At 40.0% G+C, this 21972-nt stretch overlaps 1 long non-coding RNA gene across 1 annotated transcript in view; it reads left to right on the forward strand.

Annotated features, from left to right (window-relative positions):
- Nucleotides 1–21737, forward strand: part of LOC307184013 — a 138588-nt gene extending 116851 nt beyond the window's left edge. The window contains exons 4-6 of the long non-coding RNA XR_013827649.1: nucleotides 3342–3421; nucleotides 14328–14472; nucleotides 20733–21737. This is a non-coding gene — a long non-coding RNA (uncharacterized lncRNA). The remainder of the gene's footprint in view (nucleotides 1–3341; nucleotides 3422–14327; nucleotides 14473–20732) is intronic.
- Nucleotides 21738–21972: the final 235 nt, after the last annotated feature.

The following is a 21972-nucleotide window of genomic DNA, read 5'->3' on the forward strand; positions in this document are numbered from 1 at the left end:
GAATCCAACAACACATTAAAAGGATCATACACCATGATCAAGTGGGATTTATCCCAGGGATGCAAGGATTCTTCACTATATGCAAATCAATCAATGTGATACACCATATTAACAAATTGAAGAAGAAAACCATATGATCATCTCAATAGATGCCGAAAAAGCTTTTGACAAAATTCAACACCCATTTATGATAAAAACTCTCCAGAAGGTGGGCATAGGGAGAACCTACCTCAACATAATAAAGGCCATATATGACAAACCCACAGCAAACATCATTCTCAGTGATGAAAAACTGAAAGCATTTCCTCTAAGATCAGGAAAAAGACAAGAATGTCCACTCTCACCACTATTATTCAACATAGTTTTGGAAGTCCTAGCCATGGCAATCAGAGAAGAAAAAGAAATAAAAGGAATACAAATTGGGAAAGAAGAAGTAAAACTGTCACTGTTTGCAGATGGCATGATACTATACATAAAAAATCCTAAAGATGCCACCAGAAAACTACTAGAGCTAATCAATGAATTTGGTAAAGTTGCAGGATACAAAATTAATGCACAGAAATTTCTTGCATTCCTATACACTAATGATGAAGAATCTGAAAGAGAAATTAAGGAAACACTCCCATTTACCATTACAACAAAAAGAATAATATACCTAGGAATAAACCTACCTAGGGAGACAAAAGACCTGTGTGCAGAAAACTATATGACATTGATGAAAGAAATTAAAGATGATACAAACAGATCGAGAGATATACCATGTTCTTGGATTGGAAGACTCAATATTGTGAAAATGACTATACTACCCAAAGCAATCTACAGATTCAATGCAATCCCTATCAAATTACCAATGGCATTTTTTATGGAACTAGAACAAAAAATCTTAAAATTTGTATGGAGACACAAAAGACCCCAAATAGCCAAAGCAGTTTTGAGGGAAAAAAACGGAGCTGGAGGAATCTGACTCCCTGACTTCAGGCTACACTACAAAGCTACAGTAATCAAGACAATATGGTACTGGCACAAAAACAGAAACATAGATCAATGGAACAAGATAGAAAGCCCAGAGATAAACCCACACACCTATGGTCAACTCATCTATGACAAAGGAGGCAAGGATACACAATGGAGAAAAGACAGTCTCTTCAATAAGTGGTGCTGTGAAAACTGGACAGTTCATGTAAAAGAATGACATTAGAACGCTCCCTAACAGCATACACAAAAATAAACTCAAGGGCTTCCCTGGTGGCACAGTGTTTGAAAGTCCACGTGCCCATGCAGGGGACACAGGTCCGGGAAGATCCCACATGCCGCGGAGCGTCTAGGCCCGTGACCCATGGCTGCTGAGCCTGCGCGTCCAGAGCCTGTGCTCGACAATGGGAAAGGCCACAACAGTGAGAGGCCCGCGTACCGCAAAAAAAAAAAAAAAAAAAACTCAAAATGGATTAGAGACCTAAATGTAAGACTGGACACTATAAAACTCTCAGAGGAAAACATAGGAAGAACACTCTTTGACATAAATCACAGCAAGATCTTTTTTGATCCACCTCCTAGAGTAAGGGAAATAATAATAAAAACAAACAAATGGTACTAAAGAAACTTGAAAGCTTTTGCCCAGCAAAGGAAACCATAAACAAGACGAAAGGACAACCCTCAGAATGGGAGAAAATATTTGTGAACGAATCAATGGACAAAAGATTAATCTCCAAAATATATAAACAGCTCATGCAGCTCAATATTAAAAACACAAACAACCCAATCCAAAAATGGGCAGAAGACCTAAACAGACATTTCTCCAAAGAAGACATACACATGGCCAAAAAGCACATGAGAAGCTGCCCAACATCACTAATTATTAGAGAAATGCAAATCAAAACTTCAATGAGGTATCACCTCACACAAGTTAGAATGGGCATCATCAGAAAATCTACAAACAACAAATGCTGGAGAGGGTGTGGAGAAAAGGGAACCCTCTTGCACTGTTGGTGGGAATGTAAATTGATACAGCCACTATGGAGAACAGTATGGAGGTTCCTTAAAAAACTAAATATAGAATTACCTTATGATCCAGCAATCCGACTACTGGGCATATACCCAGAGAAAACCATAATGCAAAAGGATACATGCACCCCAATGATCACTGAGGCACTATTTACAATATCCAGGTCATGGGAGCAACCTAAATGCCCATCAACAGATGAATGGATAAAGAAGTGGTACATATATACAATGGAATATTACTCAGCCATAAAAAGGAACGAAATTGGGTTATTTGTTGAGACGTGGATGGATCTAGAGACTGTCATACAGAGTGAAGTAAGTCAGAAAGAGAAAAACAAGTATCGTATATTAATGCATATATGTGGAATCTAGAAAAATGGTAGAGATGAACCGTGTTGCAGGACAGAAATTGAGGCACAGATGTAGAGAACAAATGTATGGACACCAAGGGGGGAAAGCTGTCCAGGGGGGTGGTGTGATGAATTGGGCGATTGGGATTGACATATATACACTGATATGTATAAAATTGATGACTAATAAAAACCTGCTGTATAAAACAAACAAACAAAAACCAATACTCGCTTATCCAGTAGTTTTATATAGTAAAAGTGCTACCTTGTGAAGCTTATGTTCTGCTGTGATTACAATGATCCTTCAGATATCCTCTGAAGGAAAAGCATTACCCAGTCTCATTTAATAAGATGTTAGGAATAGGAATAGTTTGGCAAATGCACATTTAAATGGCATGCCACTTATTTTAGTAGAACTGCTATCCTGTTTGTATCCACAGAGTATGATTGTCATTATGACTGGGCTGTGCCATTGGATGTTGAAACTGCTGTTCTTAAAAATTGAATTTGTGAGACTGGTTAGTAACTTAATGTCTTTGTGCTTTGGTTTTCCCATTGATATAAAGTAATGTCTATTAAAGTCTATTAACTTCAAACTAATGATGTTTGAATTAAGGTTTTAAATGTAAAAAAAAAAAAGAAATCAAATAAACCCCTTGTATGTTTTGAAAGAATATTTAAGTTGTCTGAAATAAATTTTGAATTCTTGAATCTCACTTTGATATTTAGAGTGCTATGATCTTGAGAAAATTAATAATCTTTCTAAAGCCCAAATTCTTCAGGTATATACTTGGGTTAAGAATTAAGTGATTTAATGACTGTGCTTGGTAAAATGCAAGCCCTCAATAAGTGGTAACTATATTATCATTATTAGTGTTTTATTTTGAAAATATGCTCAATCCTTATTATTCTTGGAGTCTATATTTACGAATTTGTCTACTTGCTACAATTTATTTGTAACCCTAAAATCAATACTTGTGGTATCTACAGTTGTTTGCAGATATGTGCATGGAGAGAGCAGTGAACAAATTGTTACCTGAAATGCATGTTCCCAGCTGAAGTCAAACAAGGTGACCTTATGTCTTCTTATTTATTTATTTATTTATTTGTCTATTTATTTATTTATTTATTTTTGTTGTGTTGGGTCTTTGTTTCTATGCGAGGGCTTTCTCTAGCTGTGGCAAGCGGGGGCCACTCTTCATCGCGGTGCCCGGGCCTCTCACTATCGCGGCCTCTCTTGGTGCGGAGCACAGGCTCCAGACGCGCAGGCTCAGTAGTTGTGGCTCACAGGCCTAGTTGCTCCGCGGCATGTGGGATCCTCTCAGACCAGGGCTCGAACCCGTGTCCTCTGCATTAGCAGGCAGATTCTCAACCACTGCGCCACCAGGGAAGCCCCCCTTATGTCTTCTTGTTTCAGCTCTCACAGTGTAAACAAATGTCCTTTATGTGATCTGTTTAGCCATGTTTTCCCATTTTTGTGCTTTTTGTTGACGATATCAGTGTTTATGCTGGCCACCAAGCATTGTGCAGTAGTGCTATTCCTAAGAGCAAGAAGGCTGTGATGTATCTTACAGACAAAATACATGTGTTAGATAAGCTTCAATCAGGCATGAATTATAGTGCTGATGACCATGACATTATTATTAAGTTGTATTTAAGCAGAAAAACATGTAAACATAGTTATATATTGATCAATTGATAAAAATATTGTGACCAAAGTCTTGTAGAACCTAACCCTGTGTCTCCCCTAAGAGCAATGTTTCAATGTTCACTAATTCAGTGTTTGTGGTGACTTTATAGAACGTAACTACCAAGAATAATGAGAATCAACTATATCTCTATTCGAGTCTGGCTTTAAAAAGCACCTGCTATTTAGTGGACTTCTACACAAACAAGAGTACTGGAATTCTCAGAATAACTTTATTCTTATAAATACCAGAAGTACCTACCTATATCAATATTTGATATAACCCAGCAAATATTAAGGATCAAGGCCAAATTTAATTTATGTCACTCTAACTAGGGTTTCCCTGGTTTTGTCTTGTCAACCTGGTAGCTGGAAAAATAAAGCATAAACATAGTGTACAAGAAAATAGTTTTTATTTCCAAATATATGACTTAAATGAAAAGACATTTTGGAAAGAAGAAAGATTATTTCTTACAGAGAGAAGCATCCTTCCCCTCAGTCAAACCTGCACCAGGGCAGAACATTAGAGAGAAAGAAATGCCTTGAATAAGAGAGCTGTTGTCATAAATTCTCTCCCCTTCTGAGCCTGCGAGTTTACACAGTCGTGGCATTGGTTACTAGTTTGCATCAAAGTATTGAATGCAATTATGGAAAGGAAATCTTGGGAACTAGCACACTAAAACATTATCCATAATTATTGCCTCAACATCTCTCAGAAGATTAGTTTTGACAGAGAATTGGGCACAAGGAAGTGAGAAGAGGGAAGGGCAAATTTGTACCTGGGAGAAAGGTCAGGAAAAGTCTAGGCCAAGATGGTGGTTCTTAAACATCAGTGGGATTTAAGTATCACACTAGACCAAACTAAAACACAAATGCCCAGCCCCACCTCTTGGATTCTAAATTAGTAGGAGTAGTTGGAGCACCGGGAACCCAGATGAGATTGTCCTGGACCACACTGGGTGCTGATGGGATGGGCATCCAGCTTGGAGGAGCTGTGACGCCTGCTGATAGAGCCCTCACCACTCACCTGAATATGTTCCTATGCATTATCTCGAGGATATAACGCACAAATGGAGTGATTCTCTGGGAGAGGAAAACTTACAAGGATATGCTGAACAGACTGAGAGGATGAAGGGTTCTGAAAAACAGTGCTCATGTATAATTTTTTTTTTTATAACTGTTCCCATTCCTTTTGGGGGCCTATAAGGTGAATAGGAAGAGGGTATTTGGATTTTTTGCTGGAACGTGGAATTTCATGATTAAAGCTGTAACATTCATTGCTTCTAAATTTATATTTTAATGTTGCTGATTCATGGGGAAAAAATTTAAGTCCTAAAATTCCAAACACTTATGTCTGCATGCCAAAAACGGATGCACTCAATAGTAATATATTTCACATACTTCCATAGACAAATTATTGACTTTAAAAACCAGCTGTACTCATTCTTTAGGGCCACTAACTATGACCACTTACTCTTTCCTTCATTCATTCAACAAATCTGTATGACATTTAAGATACATTAATGTTGACAAGCTTAAATTCTGGTAGCGAAGACAAACAATAAGTAAGTAGTAAATTAGATATTATATTAGAAAGTGGTAAGAGCCATGGGAAAACAGAGAGTGAAAGAGAGAGTTGGGGTTCAGCAGGTCCAGGGAGAGTAGTAGTTTATAATTTTAATTAGGGTTTTCAGTGTAGGCTTATCATTTGAATAAAGACTTGTAGGGGGCTTCCCTGGTGGCGCAGTGGTTGAGAGTCCGCCTGCCGATGCAGGAGACACGGGTTCGTGCCCCGGTCCGGGAGGATCCCACATACCGTGGAGCCGCTGATCCTGCGTGTCCGGAGCCTGTGCTCCGCAACGGGAGAGGCCACAACAGTGAGAGGCCCACGTACCGCAAAAAAAAAAAAAAAAAGACTTGTAGGAAGTGAGAAAAATGACCATGCAGAATTTTGGGTAGAGGGACTGGCCAGTGCTAAAGCCCTAAGACAGAGAGCCTGTGTGGGATATTCGAGGACAGGAGGAACAAGTAGTCCGGTGTGGCAGGGTGGCTGTGTACGTGGGAGGGGACGAGGTCCCTCCAAAGAGGGAGGAAGAGCAGAGCAGAGCGTATGTGGCCTTGTAGGCCATTGTAACAAGCTTGGCTTTCACTCTGAATGGATTAGGAAGCCACCGAATGGTTATGAGCCGAGAAGTGACTTGATCTGACTTTTGGTTTTAAAGGATCACTCTTGACTACCGTGTTGAAAGCAGCCTGTTAGAGGGCAAGCCTAGAAAATATTTGGGAGGTTAGAGCAGTAATCCAGTGGGGAGAAGGCAGTGATTTAGACCAGGATGGTGGTAGTGAAGATGGTGAGAAGCAGTTGGAATCTGGGTATATTTTGAAGTTTTCTGACAAATTGAAGTGGGATGTAAGAGAAAGACAGAATTCAAGGATGTTTCTCTGGATTAAGCAAAAGAAGGACAGAGGTGGCATTAACTGAGATGTCATCCTGTGTTTTGCCTAGCAATGTACCGTATTCAAAAGCCTACATTGGTTAAATGTGTAACCTCTGGAGGCTGACTGCCTAGGTTCTAATCTTGGCTCACCACTTACTAGCTATGTAACCTGGAGCAAGTTACTTAACATTTCTGTGCCTCAAATATTTTTTCTGTGAAATGGGGATAATGACAGTACCTACCTCACAGAGTTGATGCAATTCAATGAATTGATATATGAAAGCACTTAAAAACAGAACAATTTAAATACTAGCTGTGAAGAAGTTGCATCTCTTATTCCCACACTTCATTGGAGTTGGTTTTTCCCATTTCTTTCCATAATGAGTCATTGGTGACTTTTAGTTAGGAAGTTGTAAACCTTTCTGGGAACTTCAGAATAAAGGGTAAGTATGATTTCCATTTGCCAATTTGTGAGATGAGAATTCAAGGAACAAAAGAAATAATACTTGGACATGCCAGAGAAAATGTATACACATTCAAATGTTAAAACCAAAAGCAATTATTCTCAGATTCATGCTTCAGCCTTTAATGTTAGAAAGAATAAAGAGGGGAAATGTTTGAAAAAGAGACCTTAGATATCATCTAGCTTCACCCTTCCTTTATTCATTCCACATTGTTATGTAGCACAGATGCCAGTGCCCAGGTGTCACCTGCTTGGGAGCAACTAGACCTCTAATATTAAAGTAAGATTGACTCAAGCCCTTTATATAAATATGGGGAAAACCCAGCATCTATCTCAATATCTTCAGTAGCCCTCGAGGGGCGTACCTTTCTCATCAGTCTACTCCAATTTTCTGTTATCTGCTGAGATCTCAGGCTACTCCCCTCTCTGATGTCTTTTTTACATCCTGTTCCCAACATTGGACACAGCCTGGATTATACTCCCATTTCACAGCGCACCACTAATACGAGGTTGAGAGTGCAAAGTGTTTACTGGAATTCATGTTAATAATTAAATATTACAGAGCTGTACGGTATAGGAAACAACTTCAAAATCATTACCAGAACTCTCCAAAAGTCTGGCAGTTAGTCCCTGTCACAGAGAATTTCAGTGTCTCCTGAACATACTTTTGTGCCCCCAGGTCTCTCCTCTCTCAAGTCACCTCCCCCACCTCCAAATCTTCTAATTCTTATTTCATCACACAAAGCAGTTTAATACTTTCTTCCCATCTAAACTATCACTGCAAGCCAATACATAGTAGTATGCTGATAAAGACATTTATTCCAATCACCATCAGTTACATTAACTCTTAGAAGGCAAAACCTGGGATTCGTTCATTCAGTTGTATAACTGAGCTACTATATCAGGTACCATGCTGGACCTTGGAGAGGAAACCATGGGCAAAGTGACTCTGCAGTCACAGACTTACGGTCAACTAGCAGAGCTGGTTTACACGAGTGTATAATGCAGTTAGGTAGAGTATTAAGGAAAAAGTACAGGGGGCTATGAGAGTTTATAGCAGATTGACTTTATCTAGTGAAGATGGATTAAGGAAGGCTTCCTCGAATTGAGATTAGATCTGAAAGGTAAGAAGGAATTAAGAGGGGTGTGTGCAAAACTGGAAGGCTCTGAGGTGCAAGGGATCAAGGTGATGGGAGCAACTAGCAGGCCCGTGTGTGTTGAGGAGAGAGGGGGCAGGAGGGAGCTCCTGCAGGGTCTCATAGGACATTGACCTCAGTAGGGTCTACAGCAAGGGAACCCCCCATCATTTAAGCCATTCTGGCTGCTCTGGGGAAGACTGGAATAGGGGGGAGCAGAAGTAGAAACAGGGAGGCCAGTGGGAAGGCTACGGGAGTAGTCCGTGCAAGAACGTATGGTGGAATGGTCTAAGGTACAGGCAGTGCACATGGCGGAAAGGGTGTGTGTTAAATTGTTTTCGCTCCTTGTGCGCTAAATTCTGTCCCATGGGCCCTGTGGCACATCACAAAGTTCAAATAAAGAGAAACAAAGATGTGTCATGTCAAGGTTAGTCAACCTCAGTACTCTCTACATTTGGGGTGGGCCAATTCTGTTAAGGGGCTGTGCTGTGCATTGTAGGATGTTTAGCAGCTTCCCTGACCTCTGCCTACTAGATGCCAGTAGCACCTCCTCCTCTCCCCCAGTTTTTTTTTTTTTTTGCGGTACGCGGGCCTCTCACTGTTGTGGCCTCTCCCGTTGCGGAGCACATGCTCCGGACGCACAGGCTCAGCGGCCATGGCTCACAGGCCTAGCCGCTCCGCGGCATGTGGGATCCTCCTGGACCGGGGCATGAACCCGTGTCCCCTGCATCAACAGGCGGACTGTCAACCACTGCACCACCAGGGAAGCCCCTCTCCCCCAGTTTTGACAGCCAAAAATGAATCTAGACTTTGCCAAATTTCCCCTAGGGTATGGTAAGGGTTGGGGTGGGAGGAGGCACAATTGTCCCTGTTGCAAACCGCTGGTCTATATGAACGTAACTATTTTTTTATTTGGAATTATCTCAGAAATGTTACGAATTTTCAAACTGGCTTCTCTGAAAATAATTGAGATGAAAGTCACAGCAGACCTGAATGTGTTTGGAAGTATTCTACAATAACATTTCAGTTTGCGCAAATAATAAGGAAAAAAGGAAAGTGATTTGGAAAAGGGGTTTTGTCTATTATCATATTTTATGTTTGGTTTTTCAAACTAAATTTTCTATATGCCTTCTATTACTGTAGGAGAAAAATTACCAAAAAACTTGTTTTGCCTAACTTTTATAAGAATTTAGTGCTCAAGGTTTTCTTCTTTCACCTCCGACATAATGTCCAAGAATGACTGAGATGTGCTCCTGATTATTTACGTAACACTTCCTTAAGAGGAAGTGGGTACTTTGTAAACACAGATACAGACAGTAACTTAGAAGAATTTTTGCTGCTGCTGATTATTTCCCCTTCTTGAACATAGGGCCTGGATGTTTTAGATTCACACTAAAAATAGTTCAGGCTGAAGGGCATTGGAGATTACACCTAACACTTTCTAATTGAGGACTGGCAAAAAATTGTGTTGAATACATTACTTACTATCTGAAAATCTCTACATTTGACTAGCTGTTGAGATTGCATTGAGAGAAAACATCTAGCCCCAAAATAGTTTTTTAAATAGTTCATAATTTGCTTTAACAATAGTAACATTCGATCAGTGTAAGGATTTTAATATCTTTGGTCTGACTCAGAGTGGACCTGTTAGGATTTTTATGGTGCATAAGGTTTTCCTTTCTCCCTGCCTCCTACCTCGCCCTCTCCCGAAGTAGCACAGCCAAAAAACTGTCCACTTGGCAGACGGCTCTCACAGGCCTCACGGCAGGAAAAATTCTCTTGGATTTTGTCCTTTCCCTTCCACAGATCTGCTCAACGGAATGATCTGTGCTTCAGTTTCCAAATCATTACTGGCGGATAACTGAAGTTTAGAAAGATTTATTGTTTTCAATTTAAAGCACTGCATTCTGAACGTAGATTACAAAGTATAATCCTTGATAGACCTCTTTCTTAAACCCCGAGCACTTCGGCACCATCACGCGGTCCAGGAGCTCCTTTATGGTTTCCAGCTTCTCTCCCAGGATGTATTTTTCTTTCAAAGAAAATGTTTACTTGTGGTCCAGCAGGAGCTTATAAGAATCTGAGCTTACAAACACTGTGGGATCAAACTAGAATTCCCTTTAGGCACTTTCAGATTTTAAATTTGGGAAGATTTTGATCACTCCTTCACATCCTTGATCCCTGAAGCTAAACTCTGAAACATAATCTAGAGATCCTCAGAACATTTTGCACTATGTGTTTTGCACGTCAGCCTAGCAAAAGCTTGTCATTTTCTCCAGGGGCTGACATGCTCTTGCTGGGGTAACATACATGTGATAGCAGCAGAGCATGTGTGTACAATGTGGCTTTCCCCTTAACATATACAGTCTATGTCTCACATGACTGCAGTCCCTGCCTACAATCTGGACAATCAAGTTCTTCCTTCACAGTGATGTACATTAAAAGAAAGCATCATCCTTGCTATGTCATTTTACATTTCACCGGCACTGGGTCTTAGACAAAAAATACACATAACATTCCACACGTGGCAAGTACTGTCTCCAAACTGAATCCTTGGATTAGAGGAAACCTTAAGGAATCTGCTTCATGCTCAGCGTCTCACCAAAGGAGAGGCAAAATATTGCAGTGTAGAGGAAAGACCCGTCTTCTAGTCCTGCGGAAACTGTGTGCATGTGTGTGCATGTATGTATGTGTGTGTAAATCATTTAGCTTTTCTGATTCTGTTTGTTCTTCTATGAATAATATCATATTCAAAGACTTCAAGATGTCATTGATGTGAAGATGCATCATAATTTTAGGTTTCATTAAGAAAGGAAAAAAATGATGCCAATTAAACTGAAATCTTTTTATCACTTAGAATTATTATTTTTGTAGTTTAAAGAGTTCTTTTAGACTTAGATATAGATTTTTGTCATATTTTACTCTTGTAAACAGAAAAAGGAAAATAGAAGCCAGATAATTAGTTAAGGTATTCCTAAAGTTTTTTGGAGTCAGCCTTTCAGATTCATTTTTTTAAAAAAATTTATTTTTGGCTGCATTGGGTCTTCGTTGCTGTGCATGGGCTTTCTCTAGTTATGGCGAGCGGGGACTACTCTCTGGTGCGGTGCGTGGGCTTCTCATTGCGGTGGCTTCTCTTGTTGCGGATCATGGGCTCTAGACACGCAGGCTTCAGTAGTTGTGGCACGTGGGCTCAGTATTTGTGGCTTATGGGCTCTAGAGAGCAGTCTCAGAAGTTGTAGTGCATGGGCTTAGTTGCTCCACAGCACGTGGGATCTTCCCAGACCAGGGCTCAAACCTTTGTCCCCAGCATTGGCAGGCAGATTCTTAGCCACTGCGCCACCAGGGAAGTCCCTTCAGATTCACTTTTGAATCAGATTTATCAATGCCTGTGGACGTTGATGCAGCATTTTCAAAAAGACTGCTTTACTGTTGTCATTATACATCTTCCCCCCAAGCTTCTGACACCTGTTTACAAGTTTTTATGCTGTAGCTTTTTTCATCTTACCAAAAGATATCAACAGAAAGTTTTTAGACAATAAGCACAACTCAAGTGGGCCTAAAATGACATGAGTTTAGAACTTTTCCAGTCTTGCCATCAGAAATAACTAAAAGTCTGTGCACAGTCAATGGCAACTGCATCACAGTTCCTGCTTGGCCAACAAAAATTGCAAGATACTATCCAATTTCAAAGACTCTAAAATGTGAAATAAAAGTGTGTTTCTTTTTTTCTTTATTTTTTTTTATTTTTTAATTTTTTTTTGAGGTACGCGGGCCTCTCACTGTTGTGGCCTCTCCCGTTGCGGAGCACAGGCTTCGGACGCGCAGACTCAGCGGCCATGGCTCACGGGCCCAGCCACTCCGTGGCATATGGGATCTTCCCGGACCGGGGCACGAACCCGTGTCCCCTGCATCAGCAGGCGGACTCTCAACCACTGCGCCACCAGGGAAGCCCCTAATGTTTTAAAAATAAATTTATTTATTTTATTATTTTATTTATTTATTGTTTCTGGCTGCGTTGAGTCTTTGTTGCTGCACGGGCTTTCTTTAGTTGCGGCGAACGGGGGCTACTCTTCATTGCGGTGCGTGGGCTTCTCATTGCAGTGGCTTCTCTTGTTGTGGAGCACAGGCCCTAGAGCTCGCGGGCTTCAGTAGTTGTGGCACACGGGCTCAGTAGTTGTGGCTCGCGGGCTCTAGAGTACAGGCTCAGTAGTTGTGGCGCACGGGCTTAGTTGCTCCGTGGCATGTGGGATCTTCCAGGACCAGGGCTCAAACCCATGTCCCCTGCATTTGCAGGCAGATTCTCAACCACTGCGCCACCAGGGAAGCCCAACAGTGTGTTTCTTAAAATCAAAATATTGATTTAAAAACCTAAATGAAGTTGTTGTGAGTCTGTAAAATGACTTAGTAAATGTTAAACATCCTGTCTCTGTAATGCTTTTTTATTTAGGTATGCCTGTGTTCACTGAAGTAATAAGAGAGTTTGCCATGAAGAATATTATGCCTGCTAGGTTTTGGAAGAGAAATGTAGGACTCAGAGTCCAAGGCAGCTCCTTGAGGGGTGCTAATTTTAGGGATCAAAGTGGTCACCTTGCCTGCTAAGTATCTCTTATATCCCTGATAGAGTCTCTGAAATTGCAGAGTATTTAAATTCTTTTAGGGAAGATGCATGTTAAGAACATAAACAGTCTGAAAATAGGGATATGTTAATCTATTATTAGTCAATAACACCTTGGATTAAGATTGTTTATCAGAATAATTATGAAATCGACAGCCCAGTTAGAGAAAAACTAATCCATAGACGTGTAATAAGAAGAGAATAATTGCAAAGTAATAAACATGTACCAAGTGGCAGAGTGTGGCACAAAGTAAATATGTACATGCTGTGCGTATTAACAAGATCACAACCTACCTACTCCCAACAAATGATCATCTTAACCCACCTTAATGGTCTTGAGATGGACAACTGATTCTGGAAATGTTTTCCAAATGTATCAGTTCATAACTTCAGGGTGTTTAAAGAAAATTATTATGTATTTTTTAAAGATGAGGCTATGGTAGCATAGTGAATAAAGAATAGGTGGCTTCCTTAGTGTGACTTTTGGAAATTTCCTATACTTGCTTGATCCCACACCTTCCCCTTTCACAGTGGAGAGGGTAACCGTACCTACCTGCGTCCACGTGCATGCCTTTCACTTTGTTCTCTTTGGCTTCCCTCATGGTTGCCAAATGAATGCTGCAGTTTCTGGCATCACATCTAGACATAACAACCACACAGTGCAAGAAGATAGGATGTTTCTTTCTTCTGTTTTACTTTAAGGGAGAGGAAACATTTCCCAGATGCCTCTTGGTTCACTGGTCAGAGATGAATCACATGCTCTTCTTTAACCCATCACTGGCAAGGGAGGAGGGTTTATTGTGATCACCTTACCAACTAGAATTCACTCCTGAATCACTTGTAAGGAATGGATGCCCCGAGTAGATTGGAATTCTGTCAACAAAGAAGTAGGTGGGAACAGGTGTAAACTGGACCACCTGACAGTTCTGCTATACTATCCCATGGGATTATTAGAAAGCTAAGTGATACGACTCCTACGAAGTACTTAGTAATAATAATGACAATGACAAACACTTCTATGACACGTGTTGTGTGCAATACGTTGTCCTACACATATTCAGATTTATATATACAGCAATCCTCACAAGAGCCCCATGAGGCATTTGCATTACTGTTATATCTGTTTTACAGATGTGGAAACAGAGAAGTTAAGTAACTTGCCCAAGTTTCACAGCTTTTAAGTGGCTTTGCTGGGATTAGAATCCTGCAGTCTTGTCCGACAGCACATGTGCTTGACCATACTCCTAAAAAATAGAAATGCTCAACCCCTGTTAGCTATTACTATCATCTCTGCTGATCTACATTCCTCCAGCAACATTTACGGGTTTTTTTGGTCTTCTTGTTTTGTTCTTTGAAGAGATGGAAAGATACATTTGAAAAAGTGTAATATAAGGGGTTTGAATACAAATTTAGTGGAAGTATTTTTCAAGCTTTGTATCATCACTTATTAGTGGGTCAAAAAAACTCTTTAATGAGTAATGATCAAAATTAAAAAAATACAATAGGCTAAATAAAATAGTGGAACTGGATAAAAATATAAAGGTACACTCCATAAAATAACTTTTGTCTCTGTTTCAATTATATGTCTGTTTTGTATATGTTCTAGGTTGCCAAGTAAAATTTATTTCTTATTTTAGACTGTGGTCAAAAAAGTTGGAAAAACCTACTCTAAAGTGTGAACCAGCAGTTTTGCAACATCTGGGAACTCCTTAGAAATGCGACTCTCAGTCTCCGCCCTAGACCAGGCTCAAGTCAGAATCTACATTTTAACAGGATCCCCAGGTGACTCTCATTTGCACTTTGGAGGTCAAGAGGCCTTGTTCTGGGGCTGGCCATTTTCTGCCTAATGATACCTGGAGGGCTACTCTCAGGTGTGGGGGAGAGGAGATGTGAGAATAGTTTGAAAATCATGCTCAGATGATCTGCCCCTCAGGCTCCTTGAAGATGACCTCTCTAAAGGATAACTTAGAGAAATGGCTCACTGACTTTCTTTTTTCCCCTCTTTCTTTCCCCCCCCCCCCTTTCCTTTCTTTGGAATGAACACTGATTTTCTTTTTCTGATTAGTTACTTTTACAGACACACACGCACACACTCCATATACACACATTTTCAGCTTCTCTTGAAAAAAATGGAAAATCTGACAACACAAGGGTAACATTTCTATAGGGCAACAAAGTTCTAGAGCTAAGTAGCCCCTGTGCACTTTGAACAGAGCACTAATCCTCAGCCCTCTGCACTCCCCGCTGCTCACAGTTCACTCATGTGCAATACCTGCCTGGTCACTGGTGGCATTTGATTTTTGTGATCTCTGAGCTACATTATTCCAGTTTTAAACTTTCCTTCGTAGATCTTAATCTGCAGTTGTTAGGTCCTCTTTGGACTTTATTTTTTTAAATTATTATTATTTTTTTAAAAATTAGGCGTCTGACCCATGAATCAGCAACAGAGTTTAGTTAGAGTGTATTATTGCAACCATGACAAAAATATATGGCTCTGGACCTCTTGTGTTTGCAATTGGCTTCCACAGTTTTTACACTGCTGACTCCCATTCTTCTGCTAAGAAAGCGGGACCCAGACTTTTCTCAGTGGTTTTACAATTATTTCTCAATTCTTCTTCATGGAGTTTCGGTTCTTCTAATATATGCCCCTGCTTTGCTTCTTCAATTGTTCATTCCGTTGTTCTGTTTATTTTATCAGAGACTTTAGTTTGTTCTGAGAGGACAAATTTATGTAATTTCTATCTAGTGTACTCAGTAAAGTGCCTCAGGCTCTGGGATGGGCCAGCACTCACAGAGATACAGTATTGGAGGGTTAGGACAAATGTCCTTACAAAGCATTTGGGGGATGAATTGGGTCAGATTGAGATACAAAGTGAGGTCTGAATTTTCTCCTGTGAATAATAATTTCCCAATTGTAATGGGTTTAGCTCTCCTTTCTATAAGAAAGATATTTCTGGTTGCAAGTATTTGAAGGCCAAGCTCACACTGACAATGAAGGAAATTTATTAGCTCACAGAACTAAAAAGTACAGGGGGAGGTCAAGATTCAGGTGTCATCTGATCAAGGCTCCAGCTCTACTTCTCTTCTCTCTCTCAGCTCTGCCCCTCTCTCTGGGTCTGCTTCATTTTTAGCCTACCTTCCCACACAGTAAATAAACAGTCAAAGTAATTCCACACACAACAACTTAATGTGAAGAAAGAATAGCTGTTCTGACAATTCTTTGTTGAGAGCAAGGAATTTTCCCAAAAATTCTCACAAAATTCTTGTTATATACCTCTAGTTGGTATTGGATCATTTACTTATCCTTGAAGGATTCACTGTGGTCAATGTAACAAGACTAAGCTGACCAAGGCTTACTTTTTATTAGTTTATTCATACCGTGTGGCTAAAAGGTGTTGGGTAGCAAAATAAGATAGCCTGGGTGACTTAAACAACAGAAATTTTTTTCTCACAGTTCTGGATGTTGGGAAGTCTAAGATCAGGGTGCCAGCATGGCTGGGTTTTGGTGAGAGCTTTCTTCCGGGTTTGCAGAAGACTGCCTTTTTGCTGTGTCCTCACATGGTACAGAGAGAGAGAGAAAGGGGGCAGGAGGGAAAGAGAGAGAGAGAGAGAGAAGGAGAGAGAGAAAGGGAGAGACACAGGGAGAGATCTCTCATCTTTAAAAGACCAGAGACCCATCAGAACAGAGTTCTGAAGACCGTATCTTCAGATAATGACATTGGGTGTTAGAGCTTCAACATATGAATTGGAGAGGGCGGGGCACATTCAGTCCATAGCAGTGCCCAGACATTAACCATTGCCTTGTATTTTTTGAGCATCTGTCCTGGACCAGGCTGGAATAGGCATTGAGAAAGCTGGTAATGGGGTGGGGTGATATACTCATTGGGGAGGTAAGAGCAGTAAATCACAAACTAGAATAAATGCTGAGGGAACTCCAGAGGAGCAGAGATCAATGAGTGTTTGGAACAGTCCAGAAAACTTTATGAAGGAGTTGAAGCATAAGCTGGGATTTTAAAACGGGTAGAAGGAAGAAAGAAGTGTGTGACACGATGAAAACCTAGACCAGGAGGGTAGCAATGTGAGTGGAGGGACAGGGACAGGGACCTTACCGACGTCTCACCATGAAGACCTTCTTGGTCTTACCGAGAAGACCGAGAAAACTTCATAACTGACTGGCCTGCAGAAAACCTCAGTAATTGAAGCATGGAGTAAATGAGTGAGGAGAGTAGTTCTTTTAAGAGAGATCAGAAATTCCAGAAAAAGGGAGGGTAGGGGAGTGGTGGTGGTTAGCTACCTGGGGAAAGATGACTTCATTTTAGAAATATCAGGGTTTTTTGGTTTGTTTTCTTTTAATTTTTTTCATTTTATTTATTTTTTTATACAGCAGGTTCTTATTAGTCATCAATTTTATACACATCAGTGAGAAATATCAGTTTTTAGGAACTGAAGAATTTACTAAGTAAAATATCTTTAATGTCTTTGAGATTAAGAGCAAAGAGATAAGAAAAAGTAGATAATGGAGACCACAGATAATGGTTATTTGAATCATTATCATAGAGTTGATAATTGAAGCTAGGGAAATGAAAGGTTTCTTTGAGAAAATATGTAGAGAGATGTATGGAAAGCAAAGAGCTATTAGCCATCATCATTACCCTGAAAAATCTAGCAATAGCAAATGACGTAGTGGTGTAAAACTATAGAAAATTCAATGGACTTAGTTCTGATTTTTCTCAGGACCTACACAGCACTTAGTGCTACACAAAATGAATATTTGTTGGTTGGCTTGATGATTGAATGAGTGAATGTTAGAAGTTTAAAATCCAAAATGCCTAGTGGGCATCAGGGATGTTTCGAAGTCAAGCAGCTTTCCCACCTCCATTGAACTGAGTGTTCTGAGCACTATTTATTATTTATTACTCCTGCACTGAAGAAATGATTAGCTGAATGAAATGAAATTCATTTTCGAAATTAGCTGAAGAAATGATGAGTTCTGCCATCACATGAAGGGATTAATTAGCTCAGTTTTCAAAGGAGTCATCTGACTGTCAGACTAGTCCAGGTACATTCACTGAGGCACTCCCAGCGGGCAGGGAGCCTGGGACAGTGCGGCACTGCACTGTGACGTAGTTTTCCCCTTGGAATCAGGTCCTGTCTCCTGGGCCTACTGTGGTCTCTCCCCCTGGCAGTTCCGCTCTCACTGACTTTTCTCCTGTACTAGTAGCTGCTGCCGACAGTCAGGCTCTGGTTCCCTCCGTGAAGACAGTGTGTAGTAGTCTGCCCTTAAACTTCCTATTCCTCCCCTAGGAGCTCAGGACTGCCTACACCTGCACCCAGCATTTAGATCCTCCAACCACTTCTGCCTTCCTACATGCAACATTCACCCTTCTAGTGTCTAGTTCTTCAGGGCTCCTGGTGAGGATAAATTCTAACTGGGAGCTTTCTGAAGACAAAGGCTTGGTTCAGATAAGGGGTTAATTAATTATATACGTAGTGTTATAGCAAAATGCCAGGGCTTTAAATCCAGACAATCCTGGATGTGAATCACTGGTCTTTAACGTGACAGGTGTGTGGATTGAGACAGTTGCTCAAACTTTCTTTAAAATGGTTTCCCCAACTAAAAAATACTACATGTAATAATTATCTTTGAAAGTGGCTGGAAGGATGATTAAGAAAATATACATAAAGAGACCTTGAACAGTACCTGACACATTGTAGGAGCTTCGTAGGATGGTATTTACAAGACAGGCCAAAGAAAAACACACATGTGCCGTTTCTACACTTCACAAATCATTCTACACAGGCTTAGGAAAAAGAAGATTAAGGCAGACAGACATACAATCTTTCCCCTAATTTAGGAATATGTACTCCAGGCTCTACCTGGTCAGAGATTTTTGATTTCTATGATGTTCTTTTGTAAGCTAGTGCTTCGGCATACAGAAGAATAGTACCTTAGAGAATGAAAGGAGTTAATAGATTTTCCTTGAATTGGAGCAATTTTCTTCTCCTTTATTGAATCAAGAAAGCTAACTGTCAAAGAGACATAGAACGGTGTAGATAATGCTCTAAGGTAACAAAACTCTATTATGCTGTATTCCATTAGCACCGAGCCAAGGGTATTTTGGAAGGAAATTTCGCTGTGTAATAAGGGGGCGTTGTAGCTCAAATTTTATACTGCATTTTTCCAGGTTTTTCTACTTTGTACCATAGTAACATTGTCCCAAATGGAAATGTCCCAGGTTAATTTTTCCTCTTGAAAGAATCTCCTGTTAACACTAAATTGGAGATTATCTTTGAAGTAATCTACATTAAGGTGAACAGAGAAATATTCAGTTTCCCTTAGAAGGAATGTTTCGACTTATCATCTTCCTCCCTCCTTTTAGGGAAGCCAGGGTCACCAGTGTCTTCACCGTAAATAAGCAGGCAGGTGGCCTTGAAGCTTCTCCTGAGTACTAGCCAAATCTTCTCGGGGAGTTTTACTCTCTTCTGACTCTTATACCAACGAAGACTCAATGGCTCTTTCTATGAATTAATGTTTGCTGTCATAAATCTTATAAAACCAAATATATTTCTTATTTAATAGTCATATCCTAAAATTTAAAGAATGATATCCCTATCTTAGCATTAGGAATACGTATTAAAATTGCTCAATGCAAAAAAAAAAATTGCTCAATGCTAGGTAAAAACACACATCGTTGTGCTGGAATTGGGAAGATTCTAGTTACCTAGAATCTAGGTAACTAGTAAGAAAGAGACTTTTGCCTTAATAATCGAACCCATCCCAAATCACACAGTTTGATTATGTGGTACTCTGAAAGCAGGGTCTCACCTGCGTTTCATACCCACTGAATAAGAAAGAGGTATGTCTAGAAGAAATTGCAGAAGTCATGGAAAAGTTTCACTTTTACTGTTGGAGAATGAAGAAACTGAGGTCATGAGAGTTTACTGATGTGTGTACTATGATCAGCTAGCTAGTTAGAGGACTAGGATCTAGGATTCTCAATTCCTGACGCAGTCTGCTTTCTAAAACACAGTGGCTATTCGATGATATCCTGGGCTAGCTTTAAACGAAAATGGTGAGTTTTACTGTTTTGAAGTAAAGTATTGGCCTACATACTACTACAAATTATTTTTGAGAGTGAAATTCAATTGTATAAGTTTTAAGCTACAGTATTGGTTTAAGTATATGGAAATTATAAATTTTGTAATAATTATAAAATCTTGAACACCAGAGCCTGAACGCAAGGCTAGGTATTTTCACTCCATTATATCAGGTAACCCAAGTAGAAAGGTATTGTTGGAAGGGCCCCAAAAGACTTTTGTTTCTTAAATGAGGAAACAGGAAATGGGGGCCCCAGAAAATTCAAATGACTTGTTCAAGTTCATTCAGCTACTTTGTGTCTCTGGACCAGAACTTAGGTTTCTTATCTCCCAGATGAGTGGTTGCCTACCACAGTATCTAATCAGGAAAAAAAAAAAAAAAAGTGGTAGCTTTTCCTTATAAATACTGCATTGTTATTATGGTTTCATTTTTGAATGGAAGGAAGATGGTATGAGTTGAATTGCATCTCCCAAAAAGATATGTTGAAGCTCTGATCCCCAACATCTCAGAATGTGATCTTATTTGGAAAACCGTTCTTGTAGATGTAATAGTTAGTATAATAAGGTCATACTGGAGCAGGGTGGGTCCTTAATCCAATATGACTGTGTCCTAATGAGAAGAGAGAGTCAGAGAGAATGCTACATGAAGAGACGGAGATACACAGAGAGAAGATGGTCATTAGATTACAGTGGCAGAGATTCCAGTGATGCACCTACAAGCCAAGGGAGGCCAAAGACTGACACCCGCTACCAGGCAAGGAAAGATTTTCCTCTCCAGGCTTCAGATGGAACTTGGCCCTGCTGTGATTTTGTACTTCTAGCCTCCAGAACTGTGAGCAAATAAATTTCGGTTAAGTCTCCTGGTTTGTGGTACTTTGTTAAAGCAGCTGCAGGAAACGAATACACACGGCAATGTAACGAGGCAATTTATTTGGCTTTTTCAGATCAGTCTGCTCAAGGCACTCAAAAAAACTCACCAGCCTGAGGCATTTGTCTACTGCTTCCCTATACAGCATGTACTCCTATGGCTGTTTCTTCGCAAGGGTTTTGTAGAATTGGCTTTCCAAATGGGAGGAGGAATAGTGAAGGGGAAGGAACATTTTCTCCTCTGCTTTTGTAATTTTCCTATTATTTTCCTAATATTCTAAACATCTTGAGTACTACTTTTTGGGTTTCAGACCTGTCAAGATGTCTAGATTATCAAAGTGGGCCTTGTACTAGAAGATGGAAATATTGATTTTTTTTTTTTTTTAAAAAGGCAGAAACTGACTGCTTATTCTAACATTTTTTTGCATTTCTATCATTGTTTAAGCTACTAATTCATGTGACAAAATTGACCTAATAAATCCAAATTCCTATACTCAGTAAGAATCAGATAGCTTTTGCTTTAGACAAAAATTCTTATCACCTAAAGTAATAACAGTGTAATACTTTGATTTTCACTAGTTGTATCATCACTGTTAGACCTACAAGTTGCCTACAAGGCAAAAGTAACATCATCTTATAAGGTTAAAAATTAGGGCAGTATATTTTAATTTTTCGCAACCTTCTGTTCACTGTTAAGACTGTTCTGTGTAACTGGTAAACAGACCTCTAAATTATACAAAGTGATGTTCTAACTCATTATTTTAACTTTATTAGTGTTCCCAGAGACTTACTAGTGCCAGAGGTAATAATTATTTTGTTTAGATTGGAAATTAATGTTGAAAGCATATGTAAGTCTTGAATTTAGAACTAGCAAAAATCCATTTCCAGTTAGAATTAGCTATGATGTATCAGAAGTTCTTAATATAGGTGTCATACATATTTGTTTTCTTGAATCACATTAGACTATACACTTTTTTTTAAAGGGATGATTTTTTAAAACTAATTTTTTATAAATTTATTTATTTATTTTATTTATTTTTGGCTGCATTGGGTCTTCGTTGCTGCGCGCAGGCTTTGTCTAGTTGTGGCGAGACGGGCTACTCTTCGTTATGGTGTGCGGGCTTCCCATTGTGGTGGCTTCTCTTGCTGTGGAGCACGGGCTCTGGAGCACAGGCCCTAGAGCACGCAGGCTTCAGTAGTTGTGGCTCATGGGCTCTAGAGTGCAGGCTCAGTAGCTGTGGCGCGCGGGCTTAGCTGCTTTGTGGCATGTGGGATCTTCCCGGACCAGGGATTGAACCTGTGTGCCCTGCATTGGCA

This window comes from Stenella coeruleoalba (assembly GCF_951394435.1).
Source record: "Stenella coeruleoalba genome assembly, chromosome: 3".
Lineage (NCBI taxonomy): Eukaryota > Metazoa > Chordata > Mammalia > Artiodactyla > Delphinidae > Stenella > Stenella coeruleoalba.